Genomic DNA, 22846 nt, shown 5'->3' with positions numbered 1-22846 from the left:
GGGCGGCCAGGTACGCTGTCGCTTGTTAAGTACACACCAGTATTCCCCTCCACGCCCTCCCTTCCCTCCCAAGCACTCCCCTTCCCTCCCTAGCACCCCCCTTCCCTCCCTAGCACCCTCCTTCCCTCCCTAGCACCCTCCTTCCCTCCCTAGCATCCCCTTTCCCTTCCTAGCACCCCCTTCCCTCCCTAGCACCCTCCTTCCCTCCCTAGCACCCCCCTTCCCTCCCTAGCACCCCCCCTTCCCTCCCTAGCACCCTCCTTCCCTCCCTAGCACCCCCTTCCCTCCCTAGCACCCCCCTTCCCTCCCTAGCACCCCCCTTCCCTCCCTAGCACCCCCCCTTCCCTCCCTAGCACCCTCCTTCCCTCCCTAGCACCCCCCTTCCCTTCCTAGCACCCCCCTTCCCTCCCTAGCACCCTCCTTCCCTCCCTAGCACCCCCCTTCCCTCCCTAGCACCCCCCTTCCCTCCCTAGCACCCCCCTTCCCTCCCTAGCACCCCCTTCCCTCCCTAGCACCCTCCTTCCCTCCCTAGCACCCCCCTTCCCTTCCTAGCACCCCCCTTCCCTCCCTAGCACCCTCCTTCCCTCCCTAGCACCCTCCTTCCCTCCCTAGCACCCCCCTTCCCTCCCTAGCACCCTCCTTCCCTCCCTACCACCCCCCTTCCCTCCCTAGCACCCCCCTTCCCTCCCTAGCACCCTCCTTCCCTCCCTAGCACCCCCCTTCCCTCCCTAGCACCCCCCTTCCCTCCCTAGCACCCCCCCTTCCCTCCCTAGCACCCCCCCTTCCCTCCCTAGCACCCCCCTTCCCTCCCTAGCACCCTCCCTTCCCTCCCTAGCACCCCCCCTTCCCTCCCTAGCACCCTCCTTCCCTCCCTAGCACCCTCCTTCCCTCCCTAGCACCCCCCCTTCCCTCCCTAGCACCCCCCTTCCCTCCCTAGCACCCTCCTTCCCTCCCTAGCACCCCCCTTCCCTCCCTAGCACCCCCCTTCCCTCCCTAGCACCCCCCTTCCCTCCCTAGCACCCTCCTTCCCTCCCTAGCACCCTCCTTCCCTCCCTAGCACCCCCCTTCCCTCCCTAGCACCCCCCTTCCCTCCCTAGCACCCCCCTTCCCTCCCTAGCACCCCCCTTCCCTCCCTAGCACCCCCCCTTCCCTCCCTAGCACCCCCCCTTCCCTCCCTACCACCCCCCTTCCCTCCCTACCACCCCCCTTCCCTCCCTAGCACCCTCCTTCCCTCCCTAGCACCCCCCTTCCCTCCCTAGCACCCCCCTTTCCCTCCCTAGCACCCCCCCTTCCCTCCCTAGCACCCCCCTTCCCTCCCTAGCACCCTCCTTCCCTCCCTAGCACCCCCCTTCCCTCCCTAGCACCCCCCCTTCCCTCCCTAGCACCCCCCTTCCCTCCCTAGCACCCTCCTTCCCTCCCTAGCACCCCCCTTCCCTCCCTTTATTTCGTTCTACAACTCTTTATCGCCATCTGTTGAGAGAAGGCATTATAGCCTGTGCCTTACCAGAAGCCCATTTGATGTCTTATAACGTCTCGGGGACTTCGTGTGCCCACTACCGGGGTTTGTCTTCCGACGGCGCTAGTCAAGTCCAGCCATTATGTCTGTCTCTCTCTCTCTTATATTGAACTTGTGGTGAGCGAGCAAGCTATGGGTGCCAGCACGCACACTGTACAGTCTGTGTGGTGTCCAGTGGGCACTGCTTGTCGCCATCGCCACAAGTAAGGTACACAATTGGAAGAAAATACTGGGAAGGTTTAAATGTGTAAACTCGTATGTTGTAAAGCGCAGACGAGAGAGATATAATACTTAACACCTGGAAAATATTAGGTGGACTGGTGCCAGACGTGCTCACGGTAACAACTATCTCGGGACCAGAGGTATAATGGGTATGATAAGACACTTATATCAAATTTAAGGGCTCAAGACTTTTCAGCATTTTCCCTCTAAACATAAGGGGCATATCTAGCCGACCTCAGTCTTTAAAGCACACCTGTGAACACCTCCAAAGGATACCTAATCAAGCGGGCTGTGATTCATACGTTAGACTCCAAACAGCCTGATTGGATAGTTTAAAACAGTGAGACTTGTCCCCACGACCACATTGGCTCGTGCCGGCACTCCTCCAAGGAGTGCCGGACCAACCGGGCTGTGGTGGGTATGTGGGCCTGCGGGCCGCTCCAAGCAACAGCCTGGTGGACCAAACTCTCACAAGTCAAGCCTGGCCTCGGGCCGGGCTTGGAGAGTAGAAGAACTCCCAGAACCCCATCAACCAGGTATCAACCAGGCTCCTGGAACCAACGAGAGAGAGGTAGGAGACACGAGGCCCTTCTCCACAAACAGGATAAGTGAGCGATTCGCTAAATGTCAAATCACTGACCACAACGATTAATTTGTTGACGGCAAATTAATCGTAATCAGTCTGACTCGGTAATCAGTCTGACAGTGGGCGTTCCATTGCTATCGTTGGAATGGAAGAGCGTCCCTCAAAACTGAAACTCGGTAACAGTGTACGGAATATGAGTAAAAAGTATCGGTGACAAATATCGAGAACTTTTAAAAGCTTTGTTTTAAGTAGTCAGAGAAGACGTGGTGGTGGTGATGGTGGTAACGCTGGTGACGCTGGTGGTGGTGGGGGTGGTGGTGATGGTGGTAACGCTGGTGACGCTGGTGGTGGTGGTTGTGGTGGAAGGGAGAGTGTGGCAAATGTTTCGGCGTGTTGTTTATGTCAAGTCAATGGGCGGGCAAGATGGCCTCCTCAGATTAGCCTAACTTTCATCCGTAGCTGACTCTTTCCCCCCCCCCTCCCCACCTCCCTCCACACCCGACTGTTCAGTGTGGGCCGCTCTGCCCGCGGTTTCTTTACTATAAAGTTTATGCCATAAAGGCTATTTTTTTTAATATGAAAATACAAGTATAATTACCGACCGCTTGGGTTTTTAATTATATTACATACAGAGAGAGAGAGAGAGAGAGAGAGAGAGACCCGCACACACACACACACACACACACACACACACACACACACACACACACACACAATTATATATATATATAATATATATATATATGTGTGTATATCACGAAAATAAACACGTGATTAAAAATGTGACAATGTCAGACCACGGAGGAAAAATGAAACAGGAATTTCCTTAAGTACTTTCGTATATTAATACATCTTCAGAAGGAGTGTCTCCTTCTGAAGATGTATTAATATACGAAAGTACTTAAGGAAATTCCTGTTTCATTTTTCCTCCGTGGTCTGACATTGTCATATATATATATATATATATATATATATATATATATATATATATATATATATATATATATATTATATATATAATATATATATATAAAGGGGGTGGTAGGAGAAGTGAACACTCTTTCGTATTCAGAGTTAAATGTCAAGTTTTTCCCTGAGTGCTCTGTGTTCCCTTCTCTGAGGCTGTGGGTCCCTATAATTACACCAGTGGTGGTACCCCCCTATATATATATATATATATATATATATATATATATATATATATATATATATATATATATATATATATATATATATATATATATATATATTATTAAATATGACCGAAGAAGTAAGATTAATAATTCTAACACGAATTTTCTCATTATTTCTTATGTTTCTTTTCACTGTCGATGGTAATTGAAAAATCAATTCTCCAAAATTCATTTTTATTTCTAGTTTGACGCGACACTGGAACGCGTTTCGTAATAACTTATTATATTTTCAAAGACTTTAGTTTACACACACACAAATATAACCTGCAAACACTAAACAGAGTTCCACTATGCTATAATTTAAATTATAAGCCATATCAATTATAGCATAGTGGAACTTTGTTTAGTGTTTGCAGGTTATAGTTGTGTGTGTGTAAACTAAAGTCTTTGAAAATGTAATAAGTTATTACGAAACGCGTTCAAGTGTCGCGTCAGACTAGAAATAAAAATGAATTTTGGTGAATTGATTTTTCAGTTACCATCGACAGTGAAAAGAAGCATAAGAAATATCGAGAAAATTCGTGTTAGAATTATTAATCTTACTTTTTCGGTCATATTTAATAATATATGTTTACAAGAAAGACTGCTACCAAAATATACTAATATATATATATATATATATATATATATATATATATATATATATATATATATATATATATATATATATATATATATATATTTTGCCAGAGAATATGTTAAAGGGACTATCATAACGCTAATTTTATTAACTTTCTTACAGGCGTTTAACATAATTGGGACAAGGGTGTATATAGGTCTTACATACAGCTGTAGTTAGGTCAGTTTCAGTCTTATCTGGCCTGTAATTGGAGTGATCTATAAAAAAAAGGGGTTATTGGGACAAATTCAGTAAGCAGCTTTAACCGGAATTATGGAAAGAAGCAGGAAGAATGACATTGTGATAATTGACCGGAAGCTGGAATTGTGGGGCTAAGTAGCTCATTCTTGACCCCTGTAACAACTATTTGGGAAAGGGAGGGGGAGAGGGAGAGGGAGAGAGGGGGGGAGAGGGAGAGAGAGAGGGGGGGCGTGGAGGGCTCACAACCCCCCACCCCGTAACCTTGGTGACTGTCTGGCCTCGCTCACTAACGGGACCCGCTACCCAGCTGGTTATTACTGCAGCGGCACATTTATACAACTTTGGCACACCTTTTAGTTAATGTTGCACACACACCTGTAGCTAATGTGGTACACCTGTAGCTTGTGACACACCTGTAATTAATGTACACCTGTACATATGATACACCGCTTGTTTATGTAACAAACCTGTAGTAAATGTACGGCACCTGTAGAGAGAGAGACAGAGAGAGAGACAGAGACAGAGAGACAGACAGAGACAGAGAGAGAGAGAGAGACAGAGAGAGAGAGAGACACAGAGAGAGACAGAGAGAGAAAGAGACAGAGAGAGAAAGAGACAGAGAGAGAGAGACACACAGAGAGAGACACAGAGAGAGACACAGAGAGAGAGACCGAGAGACAGAGAGAGACACAGAGAGAGAGACCGAGAGACAGAGAGAGACACATAGACACAGAGAGAGAGAATGTAGCACATCTTGTGGAGGGGAATTGTGTGACTATGTGACAGAATTTGTAAGTGTTGTGTGACGGACCTTGAGGGCCTGGGTCTATGTTGGAGCTTTATGATGCGTTGGGCATGGCGTTGTGACGGTGCAGCTCATCCTCCTAAGCGTCTCCAACGTCAAGAAACTGTCGTACTAGAGTGCCCTTACCCTACCCTACCCTACCCTACCCTACCCTACCAGAGGACCCAAAACAGAAAACGGGACAGCGTGTGTCAATTTCGCGAGTCGCTACCATTTTCTAGTACGACAAATTTTGGCCTTATGCGGCTAATGAGGTATGAGGTATAAAGTCTACATCAAAATGCGACGTTCTATTAGGAGGTTGAGAGTGAATATAAAATAAGAGTGAGAGCGGGCTGTAATAGGTGAGAGTGGAGAGTGACAGGTGTCAAGGCGCCCGAGCTTGGCTAGACTTCCTGTGTGACACGTCACGTGGCATGTGTGTACTCTCCTTGTGTCACACACCCACACTCATGCACACGCGCGTGTGGGTGTACGTGTACGTCCTTGGGGCCGAGGTCGGCAGGTTCTCCCGGTCGAGTGGACAGCGGCGCGGCTTGGGGGTCGTAGTCCTAATGGGCCCTGATTTGATTCCCGGCCGAGGCAGAAACAAAACGGGAAGAGTTTCTTTCATCGAATGGGCCTGTTCACCTAGCAGTAAATAGGTACCTGGGAGTTTGGCAGGCGCTACGTGCTGCATCATGAGAGGGGGGGGGGTGTACTCACCTAGTTGTGGTTGCTGAGGTTGAGCTTTGGCGCTTTGGTCCCGCCTCTCAACCGTCAATTAATGTGTGTGTGTGTAATTGCCTAAGTGTAATTACCTAAGTGTAGTTACAGGATGAGAGCTACTCTCGTGGTGTCCCGTCTTCCCAGCACTCTTTGTGCTAGGAAGACGCTACAGCGCCCCTCGAAGGCGCTACAGAGGAGCAGACGGACATATAAAAGGCTGCGAGAAGGAGTTAGCATTGTCAAGGTGAATAAAATAAGGAACTCCACTTGAAGTCACTCCACTCAGTAAATCCACTCAGTAAAGTATCTAAACTATTGGAACCGACTAAAGAGCCTAAATCTGTATTCTCTTGAGCGCATGCGGGAGAGATACATAATAATTTGCACGTGCACACACAAATAACATCACATGAGACCAGAAGGCATGGCAGGATGTGCAGAATACCCTTGTTGAAGAGCAGAGGTGCAACAGGTACTCTGAGAGAGAACTTTATCAACATCAGAGGTCCGAGGCTGTTTAACACCCTTCCACTACACATAAGGGGCATAACTGGCCTACTCCCCTCTCACAGTGTTAAAGAGAGAACTTGATAAACACATTCAAAAGATACCTGATCAACCAGGCTGCGAGCAGCCGCATCCAACAGCTTGGTTGACCAGTCCAGCAACCAGGAGGCCTGGTCGACGACCGGGCCGCGGGGTTGCTAAGCCCCGAAAACACCTCAAGGTAAGGTACTAGGCCTAAGAATATTTAAGTTTGTTTTTTAACATTTTTTTCGGCCTCTAAAGTGAATAGTATAAAGTTTTACTAATGGGTTAGTACGTCAATGTTTGTACTATATAGCACATGGTTACAAAAAGTACTATCTAAAGAGGAGGATGAGTTGACGAGTAAGGTGTACAATGAGCAGTGATGAACAACCCAGCGGGTTTTCTTCCTATTGGGGAGTGTTGTACATGCTGCTATGGCGGTGTGTCCACTCACAAGATGAGTGGCGCTGCCCAATAAACTCGCCCCTCGGGGCAAAATTTAAAAATTTAATGAGTCATGACATTACTCTCATTGTCTAATGCTGGCACCAGTGGGCACTTATAGGTGAGCACAATTAGGTTAACATACACGGTGAAAAACACACATTTATTCATTAAATAATTAGCGAGAATAGATGTTATCATTGGTTTTGTAACGACTGACTGGATGTCCTTGTTCAGGCTAACAATGGCTGTGTACTAAGTAATTAGGAAGCAATTGGGATGCTAATGGTAATTTCTTTTTTTGTAATATTCATTGAATTACGTCAATGTTGCGCATCCTGGCTATTTTTTATGTGGCGTGTGTGTGTACTCTCCTAGTTGTGCTTGCTGGGGTTGAGCTGCGGCTCTTTGGTCCCGCCTCACCAAAGAGCACATATCTAATTTTTGTGCGCGCGCGTGCGTGCATACTTGTCATATTATATTCAACTAAATCTAGTTGTACGGTCGAGCACTAACTCCGATCGGGGGTAGATCTGTGCCAGGTGAGTACGACGGGATCACCATAGCCCGTGCTGCTTGCAGCCTTTTGTCCCCAGTAGCTGCTAAAACAGCATCATCATCCGGGCGGGTGTGTGTGTGTTGCTTTGATTTCTGACCTTAATGTTGAAAATTATATTCTAATTTCAACTGTATCTCCTTTCAATCCATTCCATTTATTCACGACTCTTTGGCTGAAAAAGGCATTTCTAACATTCCATTGACTCGTCTATGCCTAAAGTTTCCATTCATTTTGTGTTGTTCTACGCTGCCGAATACGGTACTGTATATATATGTGTGTTGACCAAACACACACATACTAGAAAGTGAAGGGACGACGACGTTTCTGTCCGTCCTGGACCATTCTTCAGTGGTTTGGTCAACATATTTCAGCCACGTTATTGTGACTCCTCGTCTGAACACGGTGTATATATATATATATATATATATATATATATATATATATATATATATATATATATATATATATATATATATATATATATATATATGTCGTACCTAGTAGCCAGAACTCACTTTTTGGCCTACTATGCAGGGCCCGATTTGCCTAATAAGCCAAGTTTTCATGAATTAATATATTTTTTTCTAATTTTTTTCTTATGAAATGATAAAGCTACCCATTTCATTATGTATGAGGTCAATTTTTTTTTATTGGAGTTAAAATTAACGTAGATATATGACCGAACCTAACCAACCCTACCTAACCTAACCTAGCCTATCTTTATAGGTTAGGTTTGGTTAGGTAGCCCAAAAAGGTAGGTTAGGTTAGGTTAGGTAGGTTAGGTAGTCGAAAAACAATTAATTCATGAAAACTTGGCTTATTAGGCAAATCGGGCCTTGCATAATAGGCTGAGAAGTGAGTTCTGGCTACTAGGTACGACATATATATATATATATATATATATATATATATATATATATATATATATATATATATATATATATGTCGTACCTAGTAGCCAGAACGCACTTCTCAGCCTACTATGCAGGGCCCGATTTGCCTAATAAGCCAAGTTTTCTTGAATTAATATATTTTCTTTAATTTTTTTCTTATGAAATGATAAAGCTACCCATTTCATTATGTATGAGGTCAATTTTTTTTTTATTGTAGTTAAAATTAACATAGATATATGACCGAACCTAACCAACCCTACCTAACCTAACCTAACCTATCTTTATAGGATAGGTTAGGTTTGGTAGCCGAAAAAGTTAGGTTAGGTTAGGTTAGGTAGGTTAGGTAGTCGAAAAAACATTATTTCATGAAAACTTGGCTTATTAGGCAAATCGGGCCTTGCATAGTAGGCTGAGAAGTGCGTTCTGGCTACTAGGTACGACATATATATATATATATATATATATATATATATATATATATATATATATATATATATATATATATATATATATATATATATAATATAAAATATAACTGAAAACTCACACCCCAGAAGTGAATCGAACCCATACTGCCAGGAGCACTCTGCTGGCGTACAGGATCCCTTAACCGCTCGACCAACACGACCGGACAAAAGAGGATGGTAGCCGAGGAAGACCAGTGGAAGAGTGTCCTCCACCACCTGTTGCCTCTCCAGACCAATGGAAGAGTGTCCTCCACCGCCTGTTCCCTTCCCAGACCAGTGGAAGAGTGTCCTCCACCACCTGTTGCCTCTCCAGACCAGTGGAAGAGTGTCCTCCACACTAGAGAAAGCCTGGCATCCCGCTCATCAACACGAACGAACAGAAAGTCGTGTGTGTCAGCCTGGCCACAAATGTCTGTTTGTGTTTATGCACGAATAAATGTGTTGTGTGTGTGTGTGTGTGTGTGTATTTACATGTATGTAAAGGTGACAGGGATTTGAGAGGTGACTGCCAGGGGAGAGAGCCGGGTGAGAGGTGAGAGTGCCGGGTGAGAGTGCCGGGTGAGAGGTGAGAGTGCCGGGTGAGAGGTCATGACCCCACAGTTAAGATCACAGTGTTCCCACGCCTCGTTGAGTTGCCACTTGAAGTCTTTCTCTCAGATAAGCTCTATAAGATAACAATATGCTATATTGGTTTTGTCTGCCTGTTTGTGCTTGGATGTATGCTTGCAAGATTGACCTTCTGCTCCTGGGCCCAACCTTTCTAACCGCCAAAATTTATCGTACCTTGAAGTTCAGGCTGGAGCGGGTTCCTTCTCGTATTATTCGTAATTTTTTTTTTATTCTACATTAAAATAATGCTTTCTCACGTCTTAATGACTCGTGTGTGTGTACTTGTGTGTGTGTTTGCGATTTGAGCTTTACAGGATGGGGCTGTTAGCTCTTGGGCCCTGCCTTTCTAACTGTTAGTTTTAAGCTAACAGCTAGCTAACCGAAAGCTAACCGAATCCCGACCAGTTTTTCTATTATATCTACTACAAATTTTTCTCCGTCACTCTCACACACATGCTCTAGGATGCAGCCCGCAGCAGCCGTTTAGCATCCAGGGACCTGTTTACTGCTAGGTGAACAGAGCATCAGGTGAAAGAAATTGGCCATTTGTTTCTGCCTCGACCGGGAATCTAATCGAAAGATGACGACCCCAGAGCTCCGTCAGCTCTGGTGCACGAACAAGGGAACACAGGTGGAAACTGAGTACCCAAATGAGCCGCAGAGACGCTAGAAAGAACTTTTTCAGTGTCAGAGTAGTTAACAGATGGAATGCATTAGGCAGTGATGTGGTGGAAGTGGACTCCATACACAGTTTCAAATGTAGATATGATAGAGCCCAGTATAGGCTGTATCTGTACACCAGTTGATTGACAGTTGAGAGACGGGACCAAAGAGCCAGAGCTCAACCCCTGCAAGCACAACTTGGTGAGTACATACCGATAGCTACGTCATTACCCCCACCCCCTCCCCTCCCACAGCAACAACAACAAAAACCACGTGACATACTGCCAGATAAGACTGGCTTTGTAAAGTCGTGATGTTTGCGCGCGCTTTCTTGTATTTAAGGCCCATGCTTTAACATATGTTTATGTGGTCGAGGGTTAACTTGCTTTAATTAAATTATGTTAACTTGCTTTAATTAAATTATGTTTCCTCGTGCTTCCCTGGTGCCATGCGGTCACGTGCTGGCTAGGGCTTTAAGTATGTTAAAAAAAATCCCTCAAAATATGGATTGTGGTTTGTTGTTGAGCTTCAGGCCTATATGGAGAGTTATATGGCAGTTGTGGTGTATTTTGGGGAAAATACTTGCATTGTGTCTCCGAAGTACTGTATTTATAATTATACGCCAATTCACCCGAACATAAGCACATGCCTTGAGATGATTTCGGGTCTCAACGTCACCGGGGCCCGGTCCTACACCAGGCCGCATTACTATAATTTAAGAATTTCTCTATCGAATTTCCCGTGATGCACGAGGGCGCGTCCTGACATTTCGTGATTTCCCACTTTCGGTCATTCATTTTCACTGTAATTTTACGTTTTCTAACATGATTTTGCATTCATAACCAAGTTTTCTCACGCGGCTTTCCCTTTTTTTTTCTTTCCTCGTGTTATCACTAATGATAGGAAGGTCAGTGATTAGCCTCCTCACCTGTATTTTGAGGAGGAGGAAGGAGGGGGGGGGGGGTACTGAACCTAATAGTATGTAATAGAAACTGAGGTTGGTTTTCTGGGTGGGCTACGCCTGCCCCTTCCAAAATATTTTAGTTTACCTTAATTGACCTGATTTGTGTCATTTTCTTTCATTATAATCCCAACCCGTTCTCTCTACTAATAAAGAGAGATTATTGTATGTTTCGGTAACCAGCGTCACAAATAGTGACGTTGTAGTGAATAGTGGTAGTGAAATATCGGTGTACATACATGGTATGTATACATACATGGTATGTATACAGACAGATTAACGGTGCCAACTCATAACAGATCAATAAATATACTCTTTATGGGGGCAACAGTTGACTTCTGTTCATGTGAGATGTTTCATTCCCACTTATTGTTACATGTACTTTCTTGGTTAAAAGACTTTTAATCTGAGTAAACACTATATTATTCTGAAGGGCATGCGTACTGGATTTATTAATAAATTAATCCTTCGAGTTATAATGTTGCCTCTTAAATGAAGACTGGATGAAGGGTGCTTCCAAGAGGCGTATAATTATTGAACACACTAGGTAAGTGTAGTTCCATAAGACAAAAACCACAATTTCTGCCGAAGTATGTTAATAATCTACAGTCTCCGTGGTGTAGTGGTAAGACACTCGCCTGGCGTTCCGCGAGCGCTATGTCATGGGTTCGTATCCTGGCCGGGGAGGAATTACTGGGCGCAATTCCTTAACTGTAGCCTCTGTTTAACGCAACAGTAAAATGTGTACTTGGATGAAAAAACGATTCTTCGCGGCAGGGGATCGTATTCCAGGGACCATAGAATTAAGGACTTGCCCGAAACGCTACGCGTACTAGTGGCTGTACAAGAATGTAACAACTCTTGTATATATCTCAAAAAAAAAAAAAAAAAAAATATCTATTTGAGTATCCTGCGTATATCTGTAGTCTCAGCAACATAATACCAAGAAGTGTGTGTGTGTGTGTGTGTGTGTGTATTCACCTAGTTGTGCTTGCGATGGTTGAGCTCTGCTCTTTCGGCCCGCCTCTCAACTGTCAATCAATCAACTGTTACTAACTTTTTCACACACACCCAGGAAGCAGCCCGTAACAACTGTCATGTGGTACTCCCCAGGTACCTATTTACTGCATGGTAACAAGAGCATCAGGGTGAAAGAAACTCTGCCCATTATTTTGTGTATGTGTGTGTGTAAGAAGTGCAAGAAAGGGGTATACAGGGTTTTACCAGATTTGATTGATGAAAATTAAGCCACCCAAGAGGTGGCACGGGCATGAATAGCCCCTGAGGCTTTTACCAGCACCGAGCGCTGTAGTATGGTCGTCGGGAGGTAAGCGTGACCACCAGGCTGTCACGCTGAGCCGGTCTTGCGTTTCTGGGTCGAGACTTCCTGTATGCGGGAAATTCAAGGCACGCATGACACCCAATGGACAGTCACGTGTACATTAGTGACATCGATGTCCACGCTCGGCTGTCATCGGACATTCCTGCGTACATGCGCGTGCGTGTGTACACGGCTTCCACCAGTATACGCATGAGTAATATATAGGTCATCTGGATATATATGTGAATGACTCAAATATGCACGTGATATATAGACGAGGACCTCGCTGTGGGGGAGAGTGTGGGAAGGTAATGCTGTGGGAGAGAGAGTGGGAAGGTAACGCTGTGGGAGGGAGTGTGGGAAGGTAACGCTGTGGGAGAGAGAGTGGGAAGGTAACGCTGTGGGGGAGAGTGTGGGAAGGTAACGCTGTGGGGGAGAGTGTGGGAGAGAGAGTGGGAAGGTAACGCTGTGGGAGAGAGAGTGGGAAGGTAACGCTGTGGGAGAGAGAGTGGGAAAGTAATGCTGTGGGAGAGATCAAGTACGATAGAGTTCGTTACCGTGACACTTGGCCCGCCCAGCGAGCTGGACCTTCACACCAGCGACTCCATCAACACCAAGGTGGCAGCTGCCACACGCACACATGTGCTTGCTCTCTACATTTGGTCTGGTGCTCTGCGGGTGTAAATGTCAACCAGCTGTAGGCTGGAGTAGGAGGAGGGAGGGAGGGTGTACTGATTGTGTTGCTCAGTGTTGGAGTGTGTGTGCTTCGACGATGATGAAAGGGCAGTGATTATTGTTGTTTAAAGACCAGTCTGTCAAGGGCTGGTAATACACAGGAATGTCTTAAGAACTGACAATTCACCTTTTTTATAGCAAGATAATCTGGTGTCGCTGGTGTATTGGAGGAGTCAGACGCACTAGCTGACGGCACCTTCAAGCACGAACAACAAATATGGCCTGATTAAGCACCAGGCTTTCCTTCTTTCAGCCAATACCAGCCTCCGAGGTGCTGGGTGCCAGGCCCTCATGCCAACCCCCTATCCCCCCCCCACACTCACACTCCCTCACACACACACTCCCCCACACACACACTCCCCCACACACACACTCCTCCACACACACACTCACACAATGGATGTTGAAATAAGCTGCTGTACAGGGCGTGAGCATACATCTGGTATTGATATTTAATTATTCACTTGCTAGAGTTGCCTAACAGCTGGAAGACAGTAAATGTGGTACCAATATACAAGAAAGGAGACTAGACGAGTCCCGCTAAACTACAGACTTGCGTCTGTTAAACATCTGCTATACAATTATAAAATTAATAATTAGGATAAGCTTAGAAAAAAACATTTAAGCACAATTACGTTTGTAAAAATAGCAGCAATAGAGCTTTAGGGAAGGGAGTTGATGCCTAACAAACGTACAAGAGTTATACGACAAATAGACGACAATAAAACAAGACAGAAGGATAGACAGACTACATATTTCCAGATAGACAACTCCCCCCCCCCCTTCCCCGCTGCATTTTAGAAATAACAGTAAATAATTATTCAGGGCCTAACACCCCATGTATATCCTGGAGATGTAGCATCCACGCTCATCTTTTTTTTTTGTTTAGATATATACAAGAGTTGTTACATTCTTGTACAGCCACTAGTACGTGTAGCGTTTCGGGCAGGTCCTTAATCCTATGGTCCCTGGAATACGATCCCCTGCCGCGAAGAATCGTTTTTTCATCCAAGTACACATTTTACTGTTGCGTTAAACAGAGGCTACAGTTAAGGATTTGCGCCCAGTAAATCCTCCCCGGCCAGGATACGAACCCATGACATAGCGCTCGCGGAACGCCAGGCGAGTGTCTTACCACTACACCACGGAGACTGTAAATCTCTCGTCAAACACGCAACGAACAAAGCTGGGAATGTCAAAGTTGTGTCTCCAGACTAGAGAGCTGTGATAGGTCTGTTTTTACGAGGAATAAGTAAAGGGAGTAATCCTCACAACACAGGATAATACAAGAACAATTAGGTGAGTACACGCCCCCCCTTTAACCCGGTAAACAAACGCGCGCGCCATCTATTAGCCGCACGCTGTACCTATGCACCAGAAAACTAGTCAGAAAGGCAAGCGAGCGTGAAGGCCTTTATCGCTAGGGTAACACCAGCCGTGGAGTAACACTGAGAGTATTGACGCTCAACACAGGCGTGTTGCTCTGGGCTGTGGTGGTCTAACACTGGCGTGTATTGTCTGCGGGGAAAGATCAACATAGTGGTGGTGTTTCAAGTCACTTAACGGCTAGTCTGATAATATTTTTATGCTTTCAGACTATTGTTTTGTTATGGGTTTTAGAAACGTGTAAAGACATGACTTTCAACAAAAAAGCAGCCATTGTCAAAACTGTTTTAATGGGAATTTGTTGGTCTATAATTTATACATTATGTATAACATATTACATAAATTATATCTATTATATATTTATCATAATCATTTACCAGAGGACCACCATATCTAGTGGCCTCGACGGGGACAGGAAACCGGCGGCTTGTTAAATGTCCTCCATTATTTCTGAGGATTTTTTTCACCTGAATGAGGTAAATCACCTCATTTACTGGTTTGGTGGCCAGGTGATGCCATGGGTTTATTCCCCTAGCTTGCACTTGCAGCTGCTAATCTTCGTATGCTGTAAATTAGACCTTCTAAAGCAGTGGTCTGAACTAATAACTTCCAACTCGTTCATTTGTGCTTTAAATGTATTAATAAGATCAGCCCTATCGTGTCTGGTTTGTTGTGTTCTTAGTCCCAAGGCTCCCAAGAGTTCTGGTATGAGAGTTGACTTTGTTTTGGGATGGTTGTTTTGTCGTTCTGTGTTGAAATCTAAATTTAAATTTTGCCCCGAGGGCCGAGTTTATTGGGCAGCGCCACTCATCTTGTGAGTGGACACACCGCCGTAGCAGCATGTACAACACTCCCCAATAGGAAGAAAACCCGCTGGGTTGTTCATCCAGTCACTTGTACCCAGACACAGCTGGGACTTGCTTAATTTTCACCAAAGCAGACATGTTCTTTTTGTAGCCTGCTTGGATACAGTGTTCCAAGTGTACCTAGCACCAGGGACTTGTACAGCTAAATAACCACTTTCTTTTTCTTCAAGTCAAAGGTTCGTTTGACTGTTCCTAATTTTTTGTTATTGTTTTATTAAAGCTCATAAATCAATATTCATGTATAATCAATCATTATCATCACCATTTATATTTACTTTATTATAAGTCATAATCAGCGAACAGTGTAGGGGAATAATAGTTTTTTTTCTTGCGTTAAAGTCATTGACCTCAATTGAAAGAATAAAAAGTTGTCAATTCCCATTCCTACACAAAGGAACTAACGCTCAACGCACTCCAAACGATTCTCATCTGTGCAAAATTTCAAAAACAAATAAATTAAATATTGACAGATCATTCACCGTGACACAGTGATTTAGATATAAACCAGCACTGGGCTTTAAAAATATATATAAAACGTACGTTGACTGTACCATTCTTGACCAGACGAATTGTATTGTCCTCCTCCAGTCGCAGAACGTGACTGGCACAGTCTTGGTCGAGTCCCGTTTTCTATGGGAAAGGCTTTTATAAATGTTCCTCCTTTTATAATAATAATAATAATAATTTTTATTTAGGTAAAGGTACATACATAAAGAGATTTTACAAAGTTTGTTGGCTTTATAGATAGAGCTAGTACATACAATGCCTAAAGCCACTATTACGCAAAGCGTTTCGGGCAGATGTTATTTGTATATATAAAATTGTATAATTGTATATAAATTGTATATAAATTGTATATATAAAATTATTTATTACATGTTATTTGTTTCATTACTTCAAGTATCTCATATATTTGCTTATATTTTTCAAGCTTTTCAAAGATGTTGTGTTCAGATCACCAGATCAACAGCCAGATCTTTCTCTCTATTTGACTCTTGGAGGATTTCACCTCCCAGATGGTACCTTGTGTTCAGCCTTCTGCTCCCTTCGCTTAATTTCATTACTTTACACTTTCTTGAGTTGAACTTTAGCAGCCATTTCCTAGACCATTCCTCCAGTTTGTCCAGGTCATCTTGTAGTCTCTGTCTATCTTCATCTGTCTTGATTCTTCTCATAATTTTTGAATCATCAGCAAACATTGAGTGTGTGTGTGTGTGTGTGTGTGTGTGTGTGTGTGTGTGTGTGTGTGTGTGTGTGTGTGTGTGTGTGTGTAATTACCTAAGTGTAGTTACAGGATGAGAGCTAGGCTCGTGGTGTCCCGTCTTCCCAGCACTCTTTGTCATATAACGCTTTGAAAGTACTGTGTGTGTGTGTGTGTGTGTGTGTGTGTGTGTGTGTGTGTGCGTGTGCGCGTGCGTGCGTGCGTGTGTGTGTTCTTGACCCCTAGTGCCAGTAAGAACCACAGGCACAACTCCGTGTCTTTGAAAGCTGTTAATAGCATATAAATGTATGTAATTCTTCCTTTCGTCACCCATTGTTCGTTACCTCTCGGCCCCCCCCTCACTCCAACCCCCTCCTCTCTTCCAGCACATCCTAACCCTTCCTTTCCATCCCTCCTCCCTCCACAACTCGCATCCGTTCCTTCTCTCCTCACCGTCCTTCCTCTTTCCTACACTTTCGGTCCTCGTCTTCTCCCCCTTCCATCTGTCCCTATCCCAGTCTCCTCCCCCCCTTCCCACATTCTTCTAAACACCAAATTTTTGTGTTTATCATATCTTGAACTTGTAAACCCACTTAAATCTACTTCAGAGGTTGAGGGGCTTAACTTCACTATCATCTTATCTATTAAGTTCTATAGACCTGTTAATGGAGGTATATACGCTGATTAGCATTGTAACTGACAAAAAATATTCATCATTTTCATCATCCGTCACTTATTATTATTATTAACATCTTTATTGACAAAATTAATTACAGTTTTGCCTAATCTGAGGATTTCGATTAAGTCTTACTAAAGTAAATAAATAAATAAATAAATAAATAAATAAATAAATGTTTATTCAGGTAAGGTACATACATACAAGAGATTTTTACAAAAATTGCTAGGTTTATAGATAGAGCTGGTACATACAATGCCTAAAGTCACTATTACGCAAAGCGTTTCGGGCACTGAGGATACTGCTGGTATTCACTGCCACTATCATTCTTTCCTGGCCTCCTCAGCCTCCCTTTAGTCTTGCATTAAACTTACAGACAACCCTGGGAGCGAAGCATCAAGGTGAGTCGTAATGGGAGGTTCATGAGAGCGATGCCTCTCTTGTTCGTAGGTGTCAAGTGGCTTGGCAGTGAAATAGTCACCCCCTTGTTGCGTGTACCTGACCCCGTTCTCTGCGGGGTCGTACCCGTGCTCCTTCAATTGTTCCCGCCAAATACCCGTTTTCTAAGGGGGTTCCTGCTCTTGAACCCCCAGAGCAGGGTTAAGCTGAAGAGAGCATGGCTGCGGTTTGGTTGGGTGAGCTCTCAACTAACTCGATGTTATGGCGTGTGTTGGTAACCATCGTACTGAATGCAACGTATTATGAAAAGTAGAGCCTCACAAAAATGCCAATTGGTATATTTGCAAATGTACAGAACTCGAACTTTCTTTGGTACACGGTCATTTTTGTACCCTGGACCAATAGTTGCTACGAGAACTATCATGTTTGGAGAATGGGTTGTAGCATGCACATGGGTTGTAATCGGATTTTTTTAACAATTATACACAGCTTTCTACATTAAAATCATGAGAAGTTCAGCATCTCCAACACTGCCCGAGACCAATTACTTGATCCTGTCAGGAGGCCAGTAAGCTCATTCCTTCAGTTAGGTAAACTCGTAACTGACTCTTTGACCTGTACTGTGTAATCCCTCATATAGAAGAGCAGCACATTGCTGTGTGTACCTCAGGTGCTCGTTAAACGCATATGTGGAGGTGGGAAGACCGTGAGAATGCGCGCGCAACCCAAGATGGCTGCCTCGCGCATCCTGGCGTCTCACACACACACACACACACACACACACACACACACACACACACACACACACACACACACACACACACACACACACACACACACACACACACACACACTAGCTATTTTGTATCGTAATTAACCCAGAAATGAAGGAGGGGGAACTACTGGATTGGAAGGCCACGTGGCTTTCCAATGGACTCCCTTTCCAGAGGTCCGCCCTTCTCATCCCCCAGGGCTATATATTCTTCACTCGTGGCCGCCTCTCCCTTGGGCATTTTTCTCCCACTGGGGCATCTCTACCTGCCCCTGGGGCATGTCTCCCTCTCCCTGGGGCATTTCTCCGTCCCGTTAGGTCCATCCTCTTCGACATATGATCATCTCACAGAACTCTTCCAGAAAACACCTATAATAAAAGAATAATAGTATAGGACGCTATAAAGAATATATAGCAAAGCATTCATCAATGCTCACCATTGAAAATACAGGAATAAGGTTGAAATACACTTGAGAACTTTATAAACTGGCTAAAGCAACTTCGTGAAAGGTGCAGGCTTATGTTCCACACACACACACACACACACACACACACACACACACACACACACACACACACACACACACACACACACACACACACACACACACTGAAACTCAGATGAGTCATAGAGATGTTTGGAAGTTTTCTTTTAGCGTGAGAGTAGTGGAAAATGGATGCACTTATGGAGCAGGTTGTGGAAGCAAACTATTCATAATTTTAAAACTAGATATGATAGGGAAATGTGACAGGAGTCATTGCTGTAAACAACCGATGGCTGGAAAGGCGGGAGCCAAGAGTTGATGCTCGATCCTGTAGACACAACTAGGTGAGTACACACACACATGCTGGAGCCCAAATGTCTCCAACTTTACTTCACCTGTTCCTTCCTCACCCCTCAGCTCCCCTCCCCCCAACAAAAAGGTTTTCCCCTCCCTCTATTTCCCCCTCCCTGCCTGCCTTTCTTTTCCCACCTAACCTTCTTCACTAGTGTCATCTGCCTCCTCCCCCTCCTCTTACCTTCACCTCCTCCCTTCACTGCCATAAGCACTCAGGGATGGTAAAAACACAAGCCGGGGTCGCTTCAGCGAGGCTCTTGACTCATACTAGAGGTCATACCTACCTACCCTCCTCTCTCTCTCTCTCTCTCTCTCTCTCTCTCTCTCTCTCTCTCTCTCTCTCTCTCTCTCTCTCTCTCTCTCTCTCTCTCTCTCTCTCTCTCTCTCTCTCTCATATATTCAACTTGTCTGCCACCCTGTTTCCAGGGCTTAATATAAATGCAGAATTTTATGAAAACTCCAAATTGGATTCTCTCGTCTCTGATTTTGTGTGAAGGGTTGGTGAAGGTGGTGGCGCGTGAGGCCACCTGGTGTTGTGTGAACTATGACCAATGGTATTTATAATGGCTAACACCTTCCCCATTCCCATACACTCACCTTCCTCACCATTACGACTCAAATTATCAATGATCCTCTTGCGACATCCTACACGTGCGGGGCAGAGCACAGCGCCACCACATCTTAAAACAGTCATTAATGTTTGTATGTAACGAGTGATGTATTCCGTCTTAAATGACCTCTGTAATTCTTTGAAAGTGTTTTTTAAGCGTTTCACAGAAAACGTGAAGGATGAGAGAAAATGGGAACCTTGAGATTGTTTACAGGGGGGGAGGGGCTTAAGAATAATAGGTGGCATAATTAATGCATTCATTTTGGTACACATGAAGAGACTTGAGCGGCATATATACATTATGTATATATGCCGCCCTAGTCACGTTACAGCGGTCACGACACGCGTGAACAATCCTCCTCCAAATCTAGTCGTTATATTTTTTTTTAGTTTAGTTCATTTCTTATGCACCCCATACCCATCTTGTGGGCGGTAGTGGAAAGGGTTACAGAGGCACATAATGGGCTCAGGGACTGAACCCTATAATTCATTTAGCTAAGCAAGTTACAATCTTGATGAGCTAGTTACAAAATTCAGTCGTTATGAATGAGAAGTCTCCCAAGACTATCAGCCTCTGGAGGGTTATTAAGGCCACTACATTACCCTACTGACCAACCTGCTAGTTTACTTTAGTCATCAACTATGGACTGCTCTGGACTGAAGTAAACTCGAGTATCTATACACAGAGAAGCAGATATACATAACGCTGTATAGTTCCTATTTTCGGGGACAGAAAGCCTGCTTGTATGGAGGTCAGGTCGTACTACTGACCTTCCCCTGGATGCAACCCACAACAGTCGCCTAACTCCCGGGTACTTATTTACTGCTGTTGGTATGGCTCTCTGGTGGTAATCTTGGGCATGGTATTTTATCAAATCACCTCATTCTTTGGGGCACACGTGAGGAACACAAATGCGAACAAGCCTGAACGGTCTCCAGGCATATATGCAACTGAAAACTCACACCCCAGAAGTGACTCGAACACATACTGCCAGAAGCAATGCATCTGATGTACAGGATCCCTTAACCACTCGATCAACACGACCGGACAAAAGAGGATAGTAGCCGAGGCTAATTCCCCATCCCCCCGCCGGCACTCTGTTGGTAATCTTGGGCATGGTATTTTATCAAATCACCTCATTCCTGTACATCAGATGCATTGCTTCTGGCAGTATGGGTTCGAGTCACTTCTGGTGTGTGAGTTTTCAGTTTATATATATATATATATATATATATATATATATATATATATATATATATATATATATATATATATATATATAATATAATATTATAATTAGGTTTTGGTACGAGAAAAATTAATTTAAAACTTATTTGTCCAAATATTTCTCTCAATGTGAAAATAATGTCCCATGTGTGTTTGTCGTCTGATTAGTTGATCTACTTGATTTATGGCACATTTTCAGATTGTTCAGGGATTGTTATTATGTGAGTGTTCATTTGTTCTGCTTCATGTGACCTTGTTCGTTTGTTCTACTTCCTGCGACTCGTTCATTTGTTGTGCTTTCTGGAATGTGTTCATTTGTGCGTTCTGGGATTTAATGTTTTCTGCGTCCTGAGTTTTGTTCATTTGTTCTCCTTCCTGTGACTTGTTCATTCGTTGTGCTTTCTCGGACTCTTGGTTACCTGTGTGTTATCCACAGTTGTACAGTGAAGGTTTTCTACATTATAATTACACAGCAAGATGATTCTTGATTCTGGGTTGTCTTAAGTTTTTAAGAATATTAAAATTTCAGCAGCTAGTGTTTACATTTCTATGTATTTGCATAGTGAATTGTATATAGGTAGTCCCATGTGGTCTAGTGGCTAGGATACCTGGCTTTCACCCAGGAGGCCCGGGTTCGATTCCCGGCATGGGAATAGTTTTAGTGATGTGGTGGAGGCATACACACACACGCACACACACAATACATACACAGTTTCAAATGTAGATATGATAGAGCCCAGTAGACTCGGGAATCTGTACATCAGTTGATTGACAGTTGAGAGGCGGGACCAAAGAGCCAGAGCTCAACCCCCTCAAGCACAATTAGGTGAGTATACACACACACACACACACACACACACACACACACACACACACACACACACACACACACACACACAGAGCAACATTTATTAAAAGAAGTTGGTGAAAATCATCAACGGGAGAAAGTAGAGATGAGCGCAGCCTCGCCCACGCTGCTCCACTTTTCCCGTACTCGAACACCCAACACTGACAAATGATAGATCACTTTGCAGAACACTAATTAATTTAGTTTTAATTCTGGGGTGCAGAACTTACACAATTTATTTTATTCCCAAATGTAGTATTTTATCATTTACGTGTGATTCAAGGTACATTGTGACGTGTTAGACTTAAAGCACTCACAAATAATAGAAGTATATTTTTTTAAGTTAACCATAAACAAAAGAAAAGAAAACCTACAAAAACCAAAGAAAATGATTTTATATGGGTGGGAAACTATTATAATAGGGTTGGAAGTTTGTCACCTGCGACGAATGTTAATTTCAAGCTCTTGTGAACCTCGCTTTATATTCCTGCTCACGGCTCGTCAGTTAATGAGTGTAATACACCTTATTTTTAAAGTATATATTCCCGAAGCTCTCTGCGTATTAGTGGCCTTATATAAATTGCCTGACGAATACCTATGGATACTTCACTGTATCATGTTGCTAGTGTATTTCATATAAATAAAAATGATATTTACTAAAATGTCAACATTTTCATGTGGGCGCTAACAAAACAGCTGTGCACAGTGCCATGACAAGACACGCTATGCTGTATGTATTCTCATAAACCCAATGTATCTTCTTGTATGTAAACAAATAAATAAATAAGAACGTGTCTGGAGAGTCCAAAGATGTGGGCTACGTTACACACACAAATCACAATAGCGTGATGCATCAAATGAACAAATCCACAAGGGCCGTGACGAGGATTCGAACCTGCGTCCGAGAGCATCCCAGACGCTGCCTTAATCGATGTGGATTTGTTTTATAACAAATATACAGTGCTAGTTTTCTTATTTAGATTTTAGAT

At 44.0% G+C, this 22846-nt stretch overlaps 1 protein-coding gene and 1 non-coding gene across 2 annotated transcripts in view; both read left to right on the top strand.

Moving 5' to 3' along the window:
* LOC123759902 (uncharacterized) overlaps positions 1-22846 on the top strand; it is a 108348-nt gene that overhangs the window by 62260 nt on the left and 23242 nt on the right.
* TRNAE-UUC (transfer RNA glutamic acid (anticodon UUC)) lies at positions 21592-21663 on the top strand. Its single transcript has one exon. It is a non-coding gene; the product is annotated as a tRNA-Glu (tRNA).

This window comes from Procambarus clarkii, chromosome 16, assembly GCF_040958095.1.
Source record: "Procambarus clarkii isolate CNS0578487 chromosome 16, FALCON_Pclarkii_2.0, whole genome shotgun sequence".
Taxonomy (NCBI): domain Eukaryota; kingdom Metazoa; phylum Arthropoda; class Malacostraca; order Decapoda; family Cambaridae; genus Procambarus; species Procambarus clarkii.
The sequence above is the reverse complement of the archived record's forward strand: the minus strand, read 5'-3'. Positions and strand labels throughout refer to the sequence as shown.